Raw genomic sequence first — 23,450 nt, 5'->3', positions numbered from 1 at the left:
CTTACATCTTAAATCAACCCATTCCTATTAATCTGAGCATTGTTACAAGACTGTGGCCTACTGGTAAGGTTCTGGCTGGTGGCTGGTGTCTTTCTTCTTTGGCAGCTACATGACATCTCCTAGACTCTGCCTACTTTCTCTATCTCTGTTTTAATTTCCTGCTTGGCTTTACTCTCCTAAGTCATTGGCCGAAATAGTTTCTTTAATAACCAATGGTAACAAGACATATTCATAGCACACAGAGGGAATCCCACATCATATACATAATATGGGTGTGTACACTCACATAAAATATCACAAGAGACAATTTTTCAATATTATGTTCTGAGAAGTATTTCACAACTCTATTTTTCTTGATCAGAAGCAAAAAAAAAACATTGTCTCAACTGAAAACTAAAATTGGTGTGAGGGGTCTAATATGATAACAGCATTCTGTCAGTGAGGGGCCTGGCCTTTATACCTCAGCCTCTAAACGCTCTAGCAATGCCTTCATAATTACACCACAGATTATGAATTGCGTGAGATCACGAGTGTCCACATTTGCTGATACTTCTTGCCTAATAGTGTATGAAATAATAGATTGTAGTTACATTGGATTCTATGGATTCTCATTTTAAAATAAAACAAGGAAATGCTGCAAAAAATAAAAATAGGTCCATCATATCAGTTCACTTTAGGACAAAGCGGCTATGGCAAGAATTTTCTTTTTATGAATTATTGCAATTTTGCTAAATACATTTGACTCCCAGTTACTGTAATTGGTTTATTATGCATGCAATGGCCTTTGCATTTGGTTTTCACCTAGCTGTCATTCATCTTCTCTGAAGGCTACCTCTGAAATGCATGAAATTTCTTCTTGACCTTTTGACTTAGGATTAGTTTTATTTAATATGATAAATTGATTTCATTTTGGGAAAGAAAATAATAATTGTTACTTGGTTATTGGTAAAATAGTTCACAGCGATGATGAATTGCCCTATTCTGCTGACCTAAATGCATTTCTAAGCGATGAAAGCCATGGGTGCAGTTGTCACTGCAAGAGTAATGAATGAATGTAACAAAAATTCACTTCCTACGAGTGTTTGCCATAATTGGTGACACGGTAGTACAATTGATACATACTATTTTGGTGGTTGGTGTTCAGGGCTTGAAATTGCCATGGCAGGTTTGAGTTGTGGTGATTCTTTGTTGGTAATACACAAACCAGAAGACGAAGTCGCTTCCCTACACTGCCTTGGAACCACACTTATGCAAGACTGAAGATATGCTCCTGTCAGAGCATCTTGCCTTGACTGTGTTGTATTTAAATAACAATTGACATGTTATCCAAAGAATCTCACTCCTTTCTCATCTCACCTAAAATCTATGTTCAAAGGTATTTTCTTTCCTACCCTATTCTACAGCATTTACATACTTTTGTATAATGTTTTTTGCAAGGTCTACTTATCAGAAAGCCAAGAAAGACTTTGTGATAGGAGCCATGGGGATTCAACCTTAGTCTACATGGTGGCATAACTGCACAGATTTTGAACCCTAGCTCACCAGTGTGGGAGTATGCCATAGGGAGCTCCCAGCCAGGGCTGTGTCCTGCTCCCTGACAGCCACAGAGGAGACACATTTGAAACCTTCCTGAAGCTTTTGACTTACTCTTCTTCCTTGACTGCCTCTAATCCTATCTTGGTTTTACCACTCTCTGAAAACTCCTATCTCTGCCTCCCAAATGCTAGGATTACAATCCTACACCAACGAACTCTTCTGTTCTCCTCTACGGAAATTGTGGCAATAGTGAGTTTAACCTTGTCTTGTCTCAAACACTATAAGGTGAAATAGGAAACAAACAAACAAACAAATGAAAAACCCACAGGTTTGGGGATCAGAGAGAACGTATTTTGTTTTCCAATTGTATTGCTGACCAGCTATGTGACTAGAACTCTTAATCCCTCTGTTCTTGAATTTTGCCTCTGTACCAAAGGGATATGAATTGATAGAATTAATATATAGATTGTTATATGGACTGAGTCTGGGCTATAGTAGCATCTCATTAGATGTTAGGTGGCATATCTAAAAAATATCATAATTTTATTGATATACTTTTCATTGCCAAGGACTACTCTGTGTGAACCTACCCATCTAAAGTCCTGGGCAGGGCAGAGGCACAGAGCCAGGATGCTCCAGGGAGAAGGGCGGAGGAAAGAAGGAATGAGAGCAGAGACAGAAAAAGAGAAATGAGACTCTATTCAGATGCTGACCTCACAAAACTACACCTGGACAGGAGTACTCACAGGGTGGGAGAAATTAGCAATAACAAGTTATTCTGTTGATAAATTAAAATGTGTTAGCACATGCTTGTCGTGTTAAACTATTTCCACCTGTATGTCCTGATGCATCTCAAGAAGGACTCGGATGGGTGTTAGCTGGTGGTGCTTGGGAAGAAAGATGTTTGTTACCGAAACGCCTCTTAGTCAACTTCCTTTTCTGCTTCCTACCACACCTCAGTTCCCTGTACAAATAACACAATTTCTTTCCTCTCATCTAAAACCTTCAGAGGACATCTCTTGGGTATATTCCCAATAGTGGTATTGCTGGGTCGAGAGGTAGGTTGAACCCGACTTTCCTGAGAAACCGCCACACTGCTTTCCAAAGTGGTTGCACAAGTTTGCATTCCCACCAGCAATGGACTGAAAAAGCATGGGACAAAACCGGTCTCGCTGAACATAATGGACAATGAGGACTACTGAGAACTGAAGAACAATGGCAATGGGTTCTTGATCCTATTGCACGTAATGGCTTTGTGGGAGCCCAGGTAGTTTGGATGCTCACCTTAATAGACCTGGATGGAGGTGGGTGGTCCTTGGACCTCCCACAGGGCAGAGAAACCTGCTTGCTCTTTGGGCTGAGGAGGAAGGAAGACTTGATTGGGGGAGGGGGAGGGAATGGGAGGTGGTGGTGGGGAAGAGGCAGAAATCTTTAATAATTAAATTAATTAATTAATAAAAAAAAACCTTCAGAGGACACAAAATGTTCTCAGAGTATACAGTCACAGTTCAGACTCCTAAGCTGGCTACTGCTCACTGTGCTTGTGTTTTCCTGCAATAGTGTATATTGTGTGTGTGTGTGTGTGTGTGTGTATCTACCACTTCACCATCCCTCCCACTGTGCCTGATGTTTCTTCCACTGCTCTGTTGGTAGACTTTCCGCACTTTCTCTTTCTATTTACTTTAAACCTGATGTTCTCTCTACCCAGAATGCTTTTCTTATTCATCTTTAAGGTTCTAGTCAGTGATCCTCCTGTGCCAAGCCATCTTATAACTTCCTTGTAGAATTAAATATTCCTTTCTCTGAAGGCTCACAATATTCCATAATACTGTATTTTATAGTGAGCTCTGATAGTTCAGGCTACAGTCCCATCAGCATGTAAATTGAAATTCCTGGTAAAAGTGTCTTATCTTATGTTCTAATTATTTTATTATTCAATATCTATCTATTGCAACATGTACATATTAAGTCCTCAAGTACATCTGTTGAGCTGTTACTGTAGACATAGCTTCAAATTTTTATAGACTCTCTTGTACACACCTTTAGAGGTTTCTTCCTTTTTAAGTAGTAATCAAACATTTAGAAAAGAAAAATCTTTATTACTTTAAAACTCATTTTAATTCCAAAAAAACACTGACTTTCAGAACACTAAGGTTTTGTTCTGATAAGATACTAATGCATTAGATGCAAGAAAACTCAAGATAGTTTTAGATGTATTTGAGATAAGGGATTTTTTTTTTACTTAAGCATAAAATTTCATAACCCATGCTTAATCTGAAGCAGTTGAACTCACTACATGTCTTTTTGCTTTATTTCTGGAGTAATTTTGTGGTTCATGGTGTCCTAACATTTGAATGCAGCCCAGGGTGGCTGAATTGATTCTTGTGTCTCTTCTCTGAAAGATGTTTTCAGTGGTTGATAGTGTGAGTTCTGTTTTCAAAAATACCAAGTCCAAAAAGATACAAATGCTCCCTTAGAAAACCTTGGGTGGCACTGAATTGCTTGACTGAAGGATAAGATATGATGTGCTCAGTGTGATTGCTCTGCTTCCCATCCAGGGTGTCTTTCCCCGGTTAGCCCTTCTCTGGAAGGTTTGCTCAGGGAATGCTGAGGTTTACAGAGGAGAGGAGCTGTGGCTGGAGAGTCGGGGTGGCCTGTGACTCAGCTTTCACATTGGTGCAGGTGGGATTTTCTCTTCAGATTCTAGCTGTTCTCAGCTCTTGGTGATCCTTACTGAGAAGCAGAGCCTACAAATGTAGGCAAAAGAATTTTTATGTTCCTAAATTTCTTATAAAGCCTAAGAACCAAGCATAAGCTTCTAGCCAGAGAGTGTTTTTTTCTACCTCAAATGTGTTTACATGTATGTATGTATATTTGTCTGTCTGTCTGCTTGTCTGTATTTCTGCCTATCTGTCCAAACAATCCTCTATCTCCAAATTGAAAACAGGTCAGACTATCCATTAAGGTCACCCAGGTCACCTTTCCAGTGTCACTTTTGATAAAAACCAGCAGAAAGATGTTTTGGCAAATGTATTCGTAATTTGTCTTCCTTACAGGTCTCTCTTTGCAATTGTGTGTCCCATCAGGGACTCCGTTAACCTATTGACAGTCTACTATGATTGATGACAACTGATGCCTAGTTAACATTTTCCTCCCCTCTTCAATTTACAGAGCAATGCTAAGACAACCTTTGGCTTAAAGAATTAAAAAGAAATTTTAGATCTTCCAGTAAGAAGACTTCCTTCAAAGGTAGGATCTGCATTTTTATAGTATTTAAATTCTTAAAGGGAAGCATACTATAAAATATGAGATTATGCAGCACTAGTATCATGTTTAATATTTTTCATCAGAGAGCATGATAAAAGACAGGAAGGAAGACTACAAATGCAGAGACATTTGTCATCTTGCTTGTCAAAGAGGATAGATCAAATGCACACAGAAGAAAACCAGTCTTGCTGCCTATTCATTGAACAGGAGTGATGCTTGTGCTTTACTCAATCATGATTCTTTAAGCACAGAAAATAGCATTGTTGATTAAAAAAAATCACTGACGGAACTAAAAGTTAAAAACTGTAGGACACTATTAATAAGAAAATCATTTTTGTCGGATCTGATTATATATCAAAACCCTGAAAATATGGCATTCTGCTTTTCTGGTATCTCCAAACAATGAAAAGATTGGTCCTGAAAGCTGAACTATGACTTTGAAATGTGTTTGCTGTTTTGTATATCCTTTCCCCACCCCTGGCTTCCCACTCTTCCCACTGCCCATTCCACTCCCTTTGAGTCACGTAGGATGATGAACTCCAGAGCAGACGTGTGATGGTTTCTGAAAGGCCATCTATTGTAGTACTATACTTGGTGGAAACTATCTTAAATGGAAATCTGGAACATAGTCCAGAGAACTAGATCTCAACCTAAAAGAGCTCTCTTAAAGACTTGTAAGGGCCCATTGTTCAGATGTCTGGTTCTCTACTTCATAGGTTTTGTTAAACAAATGAATTCTCATGGATTTTAATTAAGTAAAGGAGATTGGATGTAAGATTTTTGAGGTAGTAAAAGCCTTCCATCATGTTTTGCCCATTGTTCTTGAGAAAAGTTGATCTACTGAGATGTCATTTTGGAATTAAGAGGAAATGATTCATGCCTCTGGCTGAATTTGGTATCATTGTGCTGTCTAGAAACTGATTTCATATGACGGATTCTTCTGGTATTCTAAAATACCGTCAGAAATCCCCCAACTTAGTGGGCCAGAAATGAATACTGCTTGTGGGGATAGCAAGCCTTCTGTAGGTAGTTTGTGGCATGTTTTCCACGAGAGGCAGAAAGACAGCAAAGGCAAGGGCTTACCTTCAGGCTGTAGGTCCTAGCGCAGCAGGTATACCAGATGGCAAGGTAAGTGAACTGATCCCTAGGTTCACCTGAGGTTGTACTTGGAGGAGGTAGTAACAGGACAAACTTTTCCCAGGTAGTAAGATTTCCTGGGAGGCTCTAAGGGAGGTTTCCTGGCAGGATTATGGTACTTCCTATTCTTACTGTAAAAGAATCTCTCGTCTTCTAGGGAAGGAAGTGAAAATGCTGCCTTGCACCTTTCTCAGGACATCTCTGCTGATTGGTTCGGCTAGCCTTTCAAGTGACTAATGAGAACTTTCACTTGGCAGACTATTAGAGCTACTGAACTGTCTCCTTTTGTCCTCGCGAATGGACTCATCTAGCCAAAACTGAATACTTAGAATCTTCTTAATTTTTGTCCCTTGCTTCACAAAGGCGCACTGAAACTTCTCAAAATTCTAAAGCATGCTTGTATTCAGAATACCTCCAGGCTATTCAGCCATTGGCCTCTGACATTAGACTAAAAAAGTTGTGAGGGTGAGGAGGGCCGGAAGTCGAATGCTAACTACAGCCACTGGGTTTTCAGTTGAATTTCCCACAATCGTTAGTGCATTGTGGTGTCTTAAAGATGTGAGATGCAGGACTGTGAACTGTTTGGGAAGCTGATATTCATCCCAGGTCCTTCTCTGAGAAGTGTTACTTGTCTCTTCCTGTTCCATGTTGGATATGATACACAGTATTTATCATTTACTGTGTTTTTTTTTTTTACAAAGGGAAATATTCATTGGGGGCTGGCTTACAGTTCTAAAGGTTTAGTCCATTGTCATCATGGCAAGAAGCATGGTGACATGCAGTGCTGGAAAAGGAGCTAAGAGTTCTGCATCCAGATTGTCAGGCAGCAGGGAGAGAGGCACTGGGACTGGCTTGAGCATTTGAATTACCAAACCCCACCTCCAGTCACCTGCTTCTTCCACCAAAGCCACACCTACTCCAGCAAGGCAACACTTCTTATTTGCCACTCCCTAGTGACAGTAATACAAATCCTTGAGCCTATCGGGGCCATTCTTACAGAAAATCCACATTCCTAGCTTATTTGAAAGCAAACCCCAAATTCCTTTAATTTGGAATTTCTTTAATGTGCCAATGTGAGGAGCAGGGCCATCACTATAGTCACCCCCTTGGACTGGTTTCCACCATGGCTAAATTACAGCATCTGAAGAACCTGTGCATCCTGAAGTGTGTTAAAACTTTGCAGATTGTGAGAAAGGAAAACACTCTAGGAGTCTAACAGGTTATTGGAACTGTTTGGTTGTTGATGACTTGAATGTTATTCTTTTGCCTGGTCTTGTGGGATTCAGTTGTTCATTTATCTGAGGAGAATGGTAATCATATTCTCAATAGGTAATAGAACTGGCAGGAAGATCTGATTTTATAATTCAGTTGACTTGTAAATATAAACAAGAATTTTATTGGAAAACCTAAAAAGGAACATAAGTTTAATACTTTTCAACAATGAAGGGATCTTTCTAAAGCTAAGAAGTTTATCCCATGTTATCAGATACTAGTCAATATGCCTCCTCCCAAACTGGAGATGGAAAGTTCATAAATGATTCAGTTACCCTGGGAGTCCTAGAATTTACAAAAACCAAGACAAGGGAATAAATATCTTTATTATTTCATTTCAGTTGAGTTTGCTTGATTTAGACAAGGAGAAAATCAGAACACTCTTTTGTTGTAGTTGATAACTCTAACTTTCTCTTTACCCACATGGATCCAGAGGGCAAGATCCAGATTTCAACTAAAGTGACAGCATCTCTTAGGCATTGCCACATGCACTTGTTTCCTATGGTGGTCACAGCAAGCTTTCCCCAGATGAGTTACTCAGCCATAGGCTACATTCCTTGGAAGCTCAATAATGCAATGAGTAGTGTTCTGTTCTTATACCCCATGTATTATATATCATTTTGTTTCTCTCTCTCTCTCTCTCTCTCTCTCTCTCTCTCTCTCTCTCTCTCTCTTTCTCTCTTTCTCTCTCTTTCTCTCTCTCTCATTCTCTATCACACACACACATTTCTGTGCATTATATATATATATATACATTATATATACACATGTGCATATATTTTTTGTTATTTATTTGACAACTTCATATATATACACTATATTTTGATCATAATTACCTCCCACTCCTCTCCCCACCTCTTCTCAGATCAGCCCTCACTTCTCCACCCCTCTTCTGTGTCCTCTTTTTAAAAGAATAATCCATAATCTTATCTGTGCTGCCCATATACTCTTGGGGATATCCACTGGAACATAGTTAACCTGCCAGAGGCTATACCCATAGAGAAAACTGTGTCTCCCACTTCCCAAAGCCATTAACCTCAAATAGCTTCACAGCTATGGATGGTGCTCATGAGCCCCTTCCTGCTCCATGGTGGAATATTGACAGGCTTGATCTTGTGGCAGGCAACCACAGCTGCTCTTGAGTTCAAGAGGACAACAGTCCTATCATATCTAGAAGACACAGTTTTGCTCTGATCTTCCCTGACTTCTGGCTCCTAATATCTTCTCTTTTGCAATGGTCTCTAAGTCTTAGGGGAAAAGAGGTATCTCTCTCTCTCTTTCTCTCTCCCCCTCCCTCCCTCCCTCCCTCCCTCCCTCCCTCCCTCCCTCCCTCTCTCTCTCTCTCTCTCTCTCTCTCTCTCTCTCTCTCACACACACACACACACACACACACCACATTTGTGGCTGTGAATTCCAATGACACTCATTTTCTACCCTTTGACAAGTTGTGAGTTTCTGAATTAAACACCGTCCACTGCACTGAGAAACTTGTCTGGGTATAATCTGAGAGCTGTACTACTCTATAGATAGAGATATGAATTTAGAGGATAGTTGGATACTGTATCTATTTGGCAAAGTAATAGCCCGTAGGACCTAGGCTTCATTATTCTTATTATTATCATCATAATTATTATTGCACAAGGTTTACAGTGAGATACTTTCATCCTATGAGATAGCCTGTAAATATATTCAGAAAGCTATAATCACTCATATAACATTTATGCTACTAGTGCCATATGTTGCCCCCACAGGTTGTTACTTGAGCTCATAGAGTTTCAGGCTGGGTAAGAATGGTAATTTTTCTCCATCGCAGCCTACATAACACCTTCTAGTGCTATGAAATCTAGCCATGGAAGGAAGTTTTTGCTCAGGCCAGCTGATTTTTCATGCCCTGTGACAAAAGGGTTTGCTGTGTTTAGCAATAGGGCCTACTATCAAGTACTATGGGCAACCAAGCAATGTCAATAATTTGTGTTGTTTTGGAGGGTCTCTGGGATAATCATGACCAACCACAAGGGGAGGTATCTCACACCTGGCACTGGGCTTTCTAGTTGGCAACCTGTGACTTCTAGGAGGAGCTTTATCTCATGTATAGAAGAACTCCAGTTAAAAGTTTTGACTTATTTATTTTATATGTATAAATGTTTTCCTTGGAGATAAGATGCTATGCTGGAATTGGAGTTACTGATGGTTGTGAGTGCAGGACCCAGCTCCACTGCAAGAACAAGTGCACTTATCCACTGAGCCATCTTTCTAGCCCCCTCCAATTAAACTCTTTTATAAGATTACTTTTAGGAATATTATAAAATGATAGTTTCCTTCTGGTTTTACAAACATCCTCAGTGTTAATTATTTGTTTCCTGAATCCTTCCTTCTTCTCCCCTACCATCTCTCTCCTCACTTAAACCTCCTTCTCTATTATTCCCTTTGTTCATTTCTGTGTGAAGTCTAAGCAAGTCCATGTGTTTCAAAGTTATATGAAATTATATTAAATTCCATGTACAGTGCTTTTATAGGGAGACTGAGTTCTTATTCGTTTCCTGAGACTTATCTCTGGAGTGGCATCAGAATTGAGATGCCTTTATTAATTGCATTACTTCTGTCCCCTTCATCTTGTCTTCATGATTTTTTCCTGTGGATGGCTTGTGCTACCCATCTTCCATTACTTCTGCCTGATCAGTCTTGGAACCCACTTCTGAAAAGCTCAGAAAGTGTAGGTGGGGACTGCTTACTCTATCCCGGCCACCCAGACCTGAAATAATCACACAGAAACTTTATTAATTAAAACACTGCTTGACCAATCATTTAGGCATATTGTTAGGTAGCTATTATATCTTAAATTAACCCATTTTTATTATTCTATATTTTATCATGAGGCTTGTGGTTTACGAGTAAGGTTTCTAGGTGTCTGTCTCCTTCAGCGGCTAAATGGTGTCTTTTTGACTCCACCTACTCTCTCTGTGCATCACTGTTTGGATTTTCTACATGGCTTTACTCTGTTAAGCCATTGGCTGAAAACAGCTTTTTTTTTTTTTATTAACCAATGGCAATAAAACATATTAACTGCATACAGTGGGGAATCCCACATCCAGAAAGTGCATTTGAACAGTGTATCAAGGAAGAAACCACTTGGAAGCAAGCTGGGCACGTGTTGATGTAATGGTGACAGAAAGAAGCGGAAGATGGAATTATGCTTTTTTTTTTAACAATAACAATTAGTGCTAGTGTTCATTAAGAAATTCTGAACTTGCATGCATTGCTGTTTCTCCTCCCACTGTAGTCTAATAGGAAGTAATATCTGCTTTGAAATTGGAAGGAGACAACTGCCTGACTTACTACAGTACTGAAAATGTCCAACAGCTTAGCCTTTTAAGCACTACACGGCTGATGCAGTGACCTTGTAAAGAACTCTCATGGAGGCCACAAACTGGATGGGATTGTTTATCCTGCTGTACTTCTGGCTTATAGCTTCTTAATGGTTCATAGGGTCACCAGAATTGGAGCTGGCAATGAGATATGGCTTCTTTAGTGGGCCTTGCTTTGCAGGTTACTTTAGTGACCTGAAAGGCATCTTAGTGACCACAAAATCTACCCTACTGTGGGAAGTCACCTGCCTAGTTCTCAGCAAATGTAAGCACTACTAAAATAATTTAATCTACACAAGAAATTTTATTCCAAATTATAATAAATGGTATCCCTTATTCACACATCACAAACCATCTTTTAGTGAACTTTGATCATTGTGAAGTATGAGAGACCTGGCAGGGATGCTTCACACCTCCTATGTTCAGGTCTGTATGTTCTCAAGGCGCAAAGGCGTGTGTGTCTAGGTGCCCCTCCCTTACAGCATCTGGACATTTCATCCCTGGCTGCTTTTGGAGGGAGCTGAATCCTGACAGAAGGGTTATCTAGGGAACTACCCAGGAGGAAAATGAAGCGCAGTTGGATGAGGAGACCAGGCCTAGGCCCCTGCTGGCATTACAGTATGTTGCTGTCACAACTGACTGCATACGCAAATAGACGCTTCCCCACCCCCATTCATTTTGTTTTCCTTTGCTCGGTTTTGTTTCATTTTGCCTTTTGTGGCAGCGTTCGTTTCATAAGGCAAAGAAAAAAAAATCCTTTGGATGGATTCAAGTTTTCATATCTGCAGAAGACAGTTCCACAGCTTTTGTCAAACTTAGCCGCTGCATAAAGAGTCTTTGTTTCTGGTTGACTGTTGTGGCAAGCAAGTCCATAAACTCCTAGAAACACAGAAGAGAATACTTTCTATTCAGCGAGAGAAGTAGGATATGGTGCATAGAGCCAATGTTGAGAAGGGTTTTGTTTGCTACAGCAGGGTGGGAATTCGCATTCAGACTGATGCTCTGCGTTATTTAGCATGCTGCAGTTAAACAAAGGGGGCATGCCAGCCTTCATAGCCATGTTGATTAATGCATTCCTTGAATGTGTTGATTAATGTGTTCCTAGGATGCCCCTTTAAGCTGCCACTGCAGCTGAGGTGTGTCCAATGTGCCTCCTCACCGGCTGGCTGCTGCCTCACTCACGCGGGCTCATTTGCACATGGGTCTTCTGTGCGTTTATATCACACCCGAGCTTTATAAATTAAACCTCATGTCTAGCATGCTTTGTCTTTTGGTTTTGCAGGAATAGTTCCCTCTTAGGAGGGTGTTCTTCCCTCTAATCTAGTAGGGAGTTTATAAACCTTGTTCCTCAAACACCTGGTGGTATTTACCTGGATATTCGTGCCCTGAGTTTCATTTTTGTTCTTTTCAAAATTTTATAGATAGAAAAATACTGGAAGTAGTTATAGGAAGATATTTGTGCTAGAACGGTAAGAAAGATGTCTAAACAAGCCTGTGTCTCCACTGGAAACTCACTCTTCCCTGGGCAGAGATCCATGGGCCCACCCAGGGCAATTCCATCACTAATCTACTCCCTTAGGGTTTAGAATACTTTTTGCTATATTCTGAATCCTCATTAAACCACATATTTCCTCATGGTGTTTCCAAAATTACTGATTCTTCCCAGTTAATAGCATGTAAAAAGATAAATCAGAATTTAGTTGGTTTGGTATGTTTCACTTATTTGTTAAGATGTAAGGATGCTATTGCTACTCTAAATACTTTCTGACCTTTTAGCAAAGGTGATGAAAGGATCAAAGCACTAAGTTTGAAAACAGGTAAAAGAGGAACAGGGTGTGGGAGAAATGGCACTGCTCTCTGGGGGTAGTAATCTCTCCAGCTATAATGTTTTAAAAGAGGAAATCGCCCATGCTTCTCAGAAAGACTGCTTTAGCACTGCGGCAAGCAAAGAAATTTGCCCTGAACAAGAGTGAATATGTATCCCATACTGCCATGGGAGACCATTATAGAGAAGGGATAGTCCTCTAGGTCTTGGTGAGAAATTGATGGTGAAGAATGGTACTTTGTAGTTTGAAGGCAAAGAGAAGACTATTTCATCTAGAAACATCCATGCATGCCCGTGTAAACGTCTACTTTAGAAGTTCACAGACCACACAACTTGTGGTTTTGATCGCATTCATCTCAAGTACACTATTTCAAAACACTGCGTTGTGCCCATTTTCTGTCTCACAAGAACACCTGCGGACATGGAAGCCACATAAGGTGCTGACTTATTCCTGTGGTGTTGACTTGCTGTGCTGGCTAATGATGTCAACTTGACACAAGCTAGAATCAGCTGAGAGGACGGAGCCACAATTGAGAAAATGCCTCCATAAGATCAGACTGTGGTCAAGCCTGGAGGGCATTTTTCTTAATTTGTGATTGATGTGAGAGGGTTTGGCCCACTGTGAGTGGTGTCACCCCTGGGCTGGTGGTCCTGGGATTTGTAGGAAGTCAAGTTTGAACAAGCTAATAAGCAGCACCCCGTGTGGTCTCTGCATCAGCTCTTAACTCTGGGTTCCTGCCATGTTTGAATTCCTGCCCTGACTTCCTTCAGTGATGGACTAAGTTGTGGAAATATAAGCCGAATGAACCTTTCCCTCCCCTAATTGCTTTCGGTCATGTTGTTTCTTGACAGCAAAAGAAACCCCATGACATTTGCATAAGTCTCTCTTTAGAACTCAAGGTGCAAGGAATGTGCCCCTATCACAGCCATACAGTTAGGATGGAGGACATCTAGAGAAAGTAACCGTGAGTTTTCAGAAAGCCTTTACTAGGTGAAATGCTTAAAAGCGGAAACACCGTGCGACTCTCCACGGGGAGTTCATACGAGAATAGACATACATCTTCTAGGCTTACTTAAATTCCACGGGAACTGATGGGCTGCACAAAGGGAGGCAGTGAATATGATTAATCCACTTTTCTGTAAAGTTTTTGATACTGTGCTGAGCAGAAGCCTGCCGACAGAGCTGTTGGCCTAGGGAAAGGAAGGCCACAGAAACATGGTATGAAAGGGAAGAAGAAAAAGCAGGGACAGTCCAATCTAAAGAAGCATGGGCGAAACGTTTTGAGAATTTTCTGTTATTTATTTAATTATTTAGTCAGAAAGTACAGAACAAATGGACTTTCCTAAATAGCTTTGTTCCCTGAGGTAGAGAGAGAGAGGAAATTGACAAATGTAACTAGACAAACCTACCACATTTAAATGATTCCAATGACCTGGAAAATAAAACTAAGTTTCGGGTAGCCTGTAAAACATTTCAAATTAACACAAAACAGCCTTCAACTTGATTTGACATGTGAGATAGTAAATTATTCAACTGTTACACACGCTAGAAGATATGAGAATTTTGCCATACAGTGAGAAATATAAATACACCCTAGCCCTTTGCCCTACTCTGAGAACCTAGTTCATGCTTTACTGTTTTAGTAATACCCACCAGACTTACATGCATAGCTGCTGTCTACCTCAAACAGAAGTCTCTCTCGTGAAAAACTTACCCCCAACTTTTCTTTCTGAGTTTTCTCATTTGCTCTTTATGGTTATAAAACTTTATGGTAAATTTATAGACATTTTAATTTTCTTAAGAACAAACCTTTGGATGCTATCATTTTTCTTCCTTGGGTCAATACCCGGCTTCAGTGAGAGAGTCGATTTTAAATCAGTCCATTTGAAATAAGGTACTTGTTAATTCTGTTCAACTGTTTTAATGATTGCAGTGCCATTGCTTTGACCTATGAAGTAATTCAATACTCAGGGCATAGGAAAAGCCTTACTAGAAAGAACAAAGAGCCAAACCCTGTTGTTTACCTCAGCTGAGAATCAAATGGTCTTCCTCACAAAAAACTTGTTTAATAACCACTGGGTGAACAAAAAGACCATTACACAAAACTATATCAATGTATCAGTAATGTTTTGAGAGAAAAATCAAAATGTATTGTGAAGTTATGTTCATATCACCAATAAAAATAAAATCCTCACAAATGGACCCTGTATCTAATGCCTATCACAAGGCTCATCTTTTTAAATAGACATTATTGATTGCTTTTTATATACTACAGAAGGAACAAGGAGAGGTTTTGGAAATGCAAGCAGCCAGATGTGGCACTTGCCCTTCAGCTACTTGCATTGCTTAGTTACGTATGCACAGTCCCCTACTCATCTATGGACATGGCTACAGAACATTTCCATGAAATGAAAGCATAGAGTAGCATTGAAGTAGGTGTTATAGAAGCTAAAATGTTCTGAGAGTTCAAAGGATGGTGATATCCAGGTTGCAGGAAACTATTCAGGCTTTAGGACCTGAATGAGCTGAGGAAGGAAGAATAGTTCCCAATATGGTCCAGAAAAGAAACAAAAAAACCAAACAAACAAACCCAAATTAGAAAGGGCAGATGATCACCAGCACCATTCATAAATAAATATATAAGTAAATCTAGGAGTAAATTTAGGAATAAGGGAATGCTAGTTGAGACCCCTCTGCCCTCTGAAATTCATGGACCCACAATGGCAACACTGATCACTGATTCTGTTGTCTTGAAAACTGCTGTGTTTTAAAAGAAAAAAATGGTTTTCTAGGGACCCCATGTGAAGAGACTGGAAGCCATCAATCATACCCAAGAGAAAAACTGGTTGTAGAAATGGGAAAAGGTCATTATTTTATTAGCCAAAGAACCTAGAATGTGTGTAATTCAGGCCAAAATGATTTTTTTAAATGAATAGTCATGTGAACTAGAAATTGTATTTACCAAGGGCAAAGATGATGGGAACCAAAGCACAGTATTGCCACTGCCGCAGAGAGCATTTCCTGAAGCAAGAATGAAGCAATCTCATTAGAACTCAGCCAGAAAAATTAGAATCAAACACATGGAGAATGAGCTGCACCCTCTCTCCTATTTTTTTTTTTTTTTTACGATTTTTGTTGTTGTTTTGTGATCACTGTTTAAATGGGGTGATTAGTCAGACACAGTCCAGATTGTTGAGGTGATATTTCTGTGAAACATTTCCATCTTAATAATTCTCTCAGATTTATTAAGATGAAAGGCAGTTTGACCTTAAGGCATGCATGAAAATGAATCATAAGACCCAAAACTACTGCCCTAAAGCGACACACTGAGTAGAGAGAGGATCCAAATGGACTCCCAGACAAATGCTGGCATAATAAATGCACCCAGCCATAAATTTAAGTGCCCAAATAATGTATTAGATTCATCAATTTTTCATTTTGAGCTCCTGAATATTTTTTAATCACACTCATGCTATTGTTGATTCATTTTCTATTTAAGCACCCAAATGAGAGTCAAAATTTCTCCCCAAAGAAAACTCTTCATGCCTTCTACTTCTTATATATATGGAATAAGGAAAACACAAAAATAAAGTGAAGTAAACATGATTCGATCTGCCTTTTATTTAATCTGTATACAGTCCATTCCATGGGGACACTGCCTGCTTTTCATCCAGATCATCCCAATCACATGCTATTGACATTGAAGACCATGCATGCCACCAAATTTCACGTTTTCTTTATTCTTTAATTTATCCTGACCTAAAAGTCACTGTAGTGATCTGCCTAGATATAGGACCTATTTTCTAGTTAATTTCTTTAATACTTTACTTAATTGCTGTGGATACTTTCTGTTGGAGAGACGGCCTTGTCATTTGTTTTCTACACGTTATTTGACATTGTTCTGCATCTGGCTAACACAGGAAACACTGTGACATCTGTCATTAATTGCTCTTATAGCTTGTCATGAATCAACTTCTTGATAAAAAGAGCGGGATGTATTTGTTAGCATATATAGTACTTCATTTTTAATTTTCATTTATTTTTATGCTCTATGTGTGATGTGTGTAGTTGGGTTCAAGTTTGGCGTGGTTCAAGTGTTGAAATCAAGGGACAACTTAGTGGAATCAGTTCTCTCTCTCTGCCTTTACCCAGGTTGTAGGAATCAAACTCAGGCTGCCTCGCTTTAGCCTTTACCTGCTGAGCCATCTCACCCCCACCAACAATTTAGTTTTCAGTTCCTAAGGTTCCATAGAGAGTTAATTGCAGTTAACTTCATTTTTATTAAAAAAATTATGCTTTCTTCTTTTGTTGTGTTTTATATACTTCATTGTAGTTGACCGTTTCACCTCTCTTAATAGACTATAGAGAACCTTGTATACTTTCCCTTTTAGTCTTTAAATAATGAGAAGCCAAAATTCAATAATATCTAACTTGTATAGTACATTAAGAAAGAACTTTTGAGAAAAATATAACATAAAACCAATTCTCTCTCTTTTTTTTTTTTTGAAGACAGGCCTTTGTTACTGATTTGATTGTATTTTGATTGAAAATAAGAGATTAAAATCATTTTTGCCAAGCGACCTCTCTTGACACAGAAAACTTCCAGTCCACCTAAATCAACCCTCTAATTTTAATCCAAACTGGAAAAAGTGGAGACATTCGAGATTGTAAAGCTGGATGGGACATGAATTTTCCTGTTTCTTTTTAATTCTTAAATTCTTTCCTGAGCAATGTGCTCCACAAGACTCAACATTTCCCATTCTTTTCATGTGCGCTCGATAAACTTAGGCGCTTCAGGGTCTCCCTTAGGCACCACATGAAGGAGAAGATTTTCTTTAAGGGTCTCAGTCCATCCAGGATGTATTTGCCTACAGTCTCTGTTTTGTTGACATATGTATGATGTAATCATCCTTCTAAGAAAATAGATGTTTATTATAAAAAATACCACCTGGGATCTTCTAAACACTGTATTCTATAAAGGCAAATTAGTTTAATTTCAAATAATGTATTTTAATTTCTTCCCAGTGGTGATGGCCCTTCTTTAATATTTAATAAGGGAAAATTAGCATAGTGTCACAGTAGCAGTTGGGAATAATAAAAATGTTCACCAAGCAATAGTTTTTAATATATCACTTCTTTCTTCTTATCTGTAGTCTCTTCCCAAAACTATGTTAGCAGAAGTTTGGGAAAGATTTAAATTTGTGTATAGGTGGTAATATGTTTATAGTGGAGTTAGATATTCCTAGGGATGGCTTTTTAAAATCGACTTTGCTATTGCAATAGTAGTCACTGTTTAGGGCTTATCATATACTACATGTTTAAATACTCTATATATTTTGTCTAATGTTAGCCTCAAAGTGGCCTAATATTTATTAACTTCATTGTATGAATGAAAAGAATTAGGTGCAAAATTGTGTACATTGTCTGTACACAGAGTTAGACTGAAGCAGAGATTCCACCACCACAATCCAAGTTCCAGAGTGCATCTGCTTCACCATGTTTAGGCTTCAGCAAAGAATGAATTAGTTCATAAGAGCGCACTTGGCCTTGAGAGTACCGGTCAATTTGCCATATGTACACGATGAATAATGTCTCATATGAAAGTCAAAGCTATTACCCTCCTGCCCATTCCTAGCGAATAATAAATCCAAAGGCTGTCAAGGTGGTTCCACCATGCCCGTGGTTCTAAATATCTGTCTTATGCTCATGGGCATCGTGGGTAATAAGTGGTACTACAGAAAGAGGAAATAAATTCAAAGCTCAACAATGCCATGTGGTTAGGACTATTTTCCTGTTCATATGGTGGTTGGCAGTGGTATTGGACATTCTTATATCGTTTGCAGCTACTTTTGTCTAAAAAATAAATTGTTTTATTGGAATTTTGTGTTGGTGTGGTTTATTCACGGGTTATTTTTTATTTTCTATAGTAACAGAAAGCTTGCCGGTCTTGTTTTGTGTTGAGACAGGATTAGTTAGCCCTCTACCCCAGTCTCCTGAGTTAACAGGGACTTCAGTTGTATGCTCAGCATCCAGAAAGCCTTATGACCTTGTTCCTTCATCATGCCACCTCCTCTCTTTCCTGAAACCCAAGTCTGCCGCTCAGGATTTCATTTTGTTTGAAGATTTATTGTCTATTTATGTGTATGTGTGTGAGTGAGCCAGCACATCTGTGTATAATATCTGTTTTATTTCATGGGTGCTGGGATCTGAACACCAGTCCTAATGACTAAGTAGCAATTGTCCTTAACTGCTGAGCCATCTTTCTAGCCCCCCAGATTCAAGGGCAGCTGGCTTTTCACTGTTTCTTAAGAAATTAACTGCCTGAGTGAAAAAAAATAACCTCTTGTTCTGTGCAACAAATATTCAGTAACGTGAGAGCTAACCGTAGAAACTATAGACACAGAGAATAACCTAGGATAAGAAATTTCAGGAAAGTTGCAAAATACGTGATAAACACACGAAAATCTATCACATCTTTGTGTTAAAATGAATATGCAAGAATACAAAATTAAACTAAATACTGAAAATAATTGACAAAGATTATGACTGTGTCCAAACTTTTGTTAGACTCCTCTGAGCCCACTTCCCCAGCACGCTTCAACCCTGCCTGTCCTGTCTATCTCCAGCAACACATTTTACCAATTATGTTTAACATCAACGACAACAACAACAGCAACAATAACAGCAAAATCCTTAATATCTACCCCTCTCATAGCTGATAATGCTCTTCATTTTCTCCTTTTAGTATCTAGTCCAGACTGCCTTCAGCAAGCATCACCCTGCCTTAAGGACTCTTAGTGATTCCACATCCACTTACTTCCTCATATCTTGTTGCAGTTGGGGTGGTACTTAATCCATTGGGTGACTCATCTTGCAACAATCCTAAATAAGCTTTCCCTAAATACTCATAAGTCTACTGCTTCTGCCCTCCAGCCATAGAGTTTGTGCTTTAACATAGGAATCTGGTCTTGAGATCTGATGGGGATGGGAAGGGAATAAAATCCTATTGCCCTATTCAATTAGTAGAACTTCATGAACATGCATTTATTTTTTTTAGTGGAGGGGGCTCCTATTCCATCAGCACTTTACATCACCACACAATAAAGATATCCTCACCACACGCACACACACACACACACCCCTCACTGACTTAGATTGTAATTTTTTTCAGCCATGATTTGGTGGCAATGATCATGAGAAATACATACCCTTTCTCAATGATCTCCTACCTAGTATTTTATATTTGATATCCTTGACTTTTTTGCTTGTCCTTTTACAAAGCCAAAGCCTGCGCCCTGACTTTATTTGTTGCCCTCTCCCCTACTTCCTTTCTGACTGTTCCAGGTTCACTGTTTGTCCTGCTGTCTTCCCTTACACATACTCAAACACATTGGGACCACTTCAGGGCTGTTGCTAGCTTCTTTCTCTGGAACATGCTTCCTGCATATGTCTATATCTATCCTACAGCTTTTGCTCAGATACCTCTTCCTGATGAGCTATCTGGGCAATCTGGTTTATTATACATGCATATATACCATGAAACATACTATCCCTCCTTGGCTTTAATCTTCTCTTCAAAATTCCATCTAACAAATTATATAATTCAATGTTTATTTTGATGTCTAATTTGCCCATACTAGAATATAAAGCTTCTGAGGGTAAGAACTTTGGTCTCCTTCATTAATGTGTCCCAGAACCAAGAATATTGCTTGGTCTGTAGTACAAGCTTAATTTGCTCAGTGGAGAATGAATGAATGAATGAGTGAATGGTGACTTAGGAGAATTGAAAGTTTTAGCTCTTTACCAGACAATATCGTTAGCTAATAAATTCACCTTAGTTTTATGTCAACACTCTGACTTCCCATGTCTGAAAACAACACAGTTTGGAATTCAGCTTACTCCCCAATTCTTCTGGCAGGAGGGAGGTCTTATGGCTTTCCATTGTTGAAATGCAGAGGTGGAGTTGGAAAACCATCACAAGAAATGTTCCTTTCATTTTTGAAGCAAATGAACAAATCTAGCATTTGTTTTTCAGAGGACAAATGGTCTCTGAAAAAAAAAAAGAAACTGTTCCCAGATCTTTGAAGTATTATGTCACTGACTCTTTAACAAGTAACTGGGGAAGCCCATAGCCTAGTGACAAACACAGGCCTTGTCAGGCTGAAGGCTGATCATGAGTTTGCAAGGGTTGCTTGGACATTTCTCTTATGATACCATCAGAACTTTTCATGGGTACAGCCACATAGATTTTAGTTAAAAACCTTGTCCTCAAAGACATCTGATATTTTGTCCAATGCTCTTTTGTATAAAAATAAGATGTTGCTTGATATGTAAATAATATTAAGGAGCTAGCCAAAGCCATGACAGGTTCTATGATGGAAGAGGGAATTATTTATTTATTTATTTTTTTGCAGAAGGGAATGATGTTTTTGTCTTAGAGATTGTCCAATGATTTGTTTAACTTTATAGTCTTAATAGCACAAGAGTCAAGAGTCACTGAGCTGGCTCTTCAGGTAAAGGTGCTGTGTAAGCCTGGCAGCCTGAGTTCAATTCCCACAAGCCATGTAGAGGTGAGAGGAGAGAACTGACTCCCCAAGGCTGTCCTCTGACCCCATGAATGCACCGTTGCTTGTGTGCGTGTTTGCTTGCTGGCTTGCAGCTTGATCGCTTGATTGATTGACTGATTTGGAGGAAAGAACTACTAACTAAGAGCTTTGCCTGTGAGCATGGAAGGATGCTGCCTGTGGCTCTGGCGCAGCAACCTCACCTTTATCCTAAACAACCTTGGAAATAGAAGTGCTGATTTCCCCCACGTGGAAGGGAGTGTAAGCTTAGCTTCCTCTAGACAACTTGGACACCTGGGTGAAGGAAAGTATTCACTGTGAATCCTGTAAGAGAAAACAGAGAGGCGGAACTGCTCCAGAACCCCATCTTTGACCTCCCCTCTTTACCATGCCCCATCCTGGTGCTGCCCGGCAGAGGCTGACTTACAGAGACACTGCAGTAGGTGTCACCCATGTTGCATTAGAGAGTTTGCGGGGCGGCAGGGAAACAGACATACAGAGACAGAGAGAGATGGGCATTTGGGGCATTTTGGTATGGTTTAAGTGTACACATTCAGGGCAGACAATCTGGCGAGATGACGGAATCCTGGCTGTCTCAGCAAGTTAGGAGCAAGAACAATGTTGTCAGATGTTTATGTCCCCCTGATGACTGTGTTGGAACTTAATCACTAATGTGATAGAATAGGAGATGGCACCTTTGGAAGCTGACCAGGTCATGAGGACAGGGGCTGTGTAGAACTAGTGCCCTTATAAAAGAGATGCCAGGCAGTTTGCCTTGCCCTCTCCATCGTGTGAAGACATGGTAAAGAAGGTAGATAGACATTGTGGATCAAAAACCTTAGCAGGCACGAAACTGCAGGTACTCTTGGAATTCAGTGCTCAGAACTGTGGGAAGGAAGCTTCTGTTGTGTATGAGTGATCTAGTTTATGGAGTTTGGGTGCAGCATTTCAAAAAATTAAGAGAGTGGAGAGTTACTCTGGACCTTCCTTCTCCTGTCTGTAATATGCTAACATTCTGTTTTGGAGAGTGTAAGAGAGTGATCACATGCAAAGTGTGGTTGACTGAGCACACGAAGCTTTCAAGGAACTGCAGTTGCTGTTTGAATAAATAGCCTGGCATAGGGGCACAATCCGGTAATCCTGTTTAGAAGGGTGTGGGGTTGGGAATCGTGAATTTGAGGCTAGCTTGGGATATGTAGTGAAATCATATCCCATAGAAAGGAAAAAAGACATTACTAACTAAAACTAATCCCAAATGATATAGAGTCCTTCAGTTTTAATGAAGAAAAAGATAAAATCAGTAAATTTAATTACAGCTGAAAAAAAATGACAGTATAGCAAGCAATTATTTAATCACCTTTTCTCCCACTGTTAACCCCATTGTAATTAGCAGCTTCTGTTCCAAATTATATATGTTGTAATTGTGCCCCTTTCGCCATAGACAAAGTGTTTCATGCATGGATATGCAAATGTGGACACTAGGCAAATGGTATAATGAGCCAGGAGTTAATGAACAGGAAACTGCACAAGAATGAAGCAGACAAGTTGGCACCAGAAATGACTATGGGCACAGAAAGTATGAACCAACCATGCCCAAGAAAAGGGAAGTGTTCAGAAGGCAAGCACTGCCTCTGGACTGAGAACAGATTTGATTACAAGCCTACTGAGAAAATCTCCAGGACAATTCTCTATCCTCAAACAAGGCCAGTAGGGTTTGAGATGAGCTGCCCATCACAGGAGCATTCTGGTACCATTTAATTCAGCCCTTCTTGGTTCAAATACATTGATTCTGCCATCCAAATGGACTACAAATTTCTTCATCCCATTTCCAGTGGATTGTTACCAACAGACATTATGTGTAAAAGGCAAAATGCAGTGAAAAACTGTGAGATCGAGGTCAGCCTGTCTTGAAAAACCAAAATAAATAAATAACATATAATAAAAATAAGGGTATCTATTAGCAAGGGTGGCAATACCAAAGAGAGCAAGGGGGTTATTGGTGGAACGAAACAGAAGAGGCCACGCCCAGATGGGAGCAGCAAACACGACTGAGCTGACCTGGAGCCCATGAGCTTGCAGCAGCTATGGCAAGTGGGCTAGAAAGACTCACATTTGATTCCAAATTCACCAAGAGAAAGAGCACTGGCCCTTCCTGTATTTCTAAAGCCCAGAGTCACAGCCTCCCCCAGTTCCAATAGCAAATGCCATCAATGGCTTCATTTTAAGTGCCACACCAAGAGTCTGGCGTATTATCGTGCTTTTCCATTTTCCATTACTGCTTCTGATTGGCTCTTAAATGTGCCCCAGAGGCATATTAAGGGTTTGGTCTCCAGCCTGTGGAATTAGGAGGTGGTGGGACCATCAAGAAGTAAGGCCTAGTTGGGTGAAATGGTCATTTAAGCTTGCTCTTGAAGGAGACAGCAGCCCAAGTCTCTCCTTCTTTCTTTCTCTGTTTCCTGGTTGCCGTGGGGTGAGAATCTCTT

At 39.7% G+C, this 23,450-nt stretch overlaps 1 protein-coding gene across 24 annotated transcripts in view; it reads left to right on the top strand.

Annotated features, from left to right (window-relative positions):
* Nrcam (neuronal cell adhesion molecule) overlaps positions 1–23,450 on the top strand; it is a 253,726-nt gene that overhangs the window by 117,681 nt on the left and 112,595 nt on the right. For all 24 annotated transcript variants that reach the window (XM_057782692.1, XM_057782690.1, XM_057782688.1 and 21 more), the window contains one exon: positions 4,708–4,785. The gene's annotated coding sequence lies outside the window, so the exon portion shown is untranslated. The remainder of the gene's footprint in view (positions 1–4,707; positions 4,786–23,450) is intronic.

Source organism: Chionomys nivalis, chromosome 10, assembly GCF_950005125.1.
Source record: "Chionomys nivalis chromosome 10, mChiNiv1.1, whole genome shotgun sequence".
Lineage (NCBI taxonomy): Eukaryota > Metazoa > Chordata > Mammalia > Rodentia > Cricetidae > Chionomys > Chionomys nivalis.
This window is presented reverse-complemented; position numbering and strand designations above follow the sequence as displayed.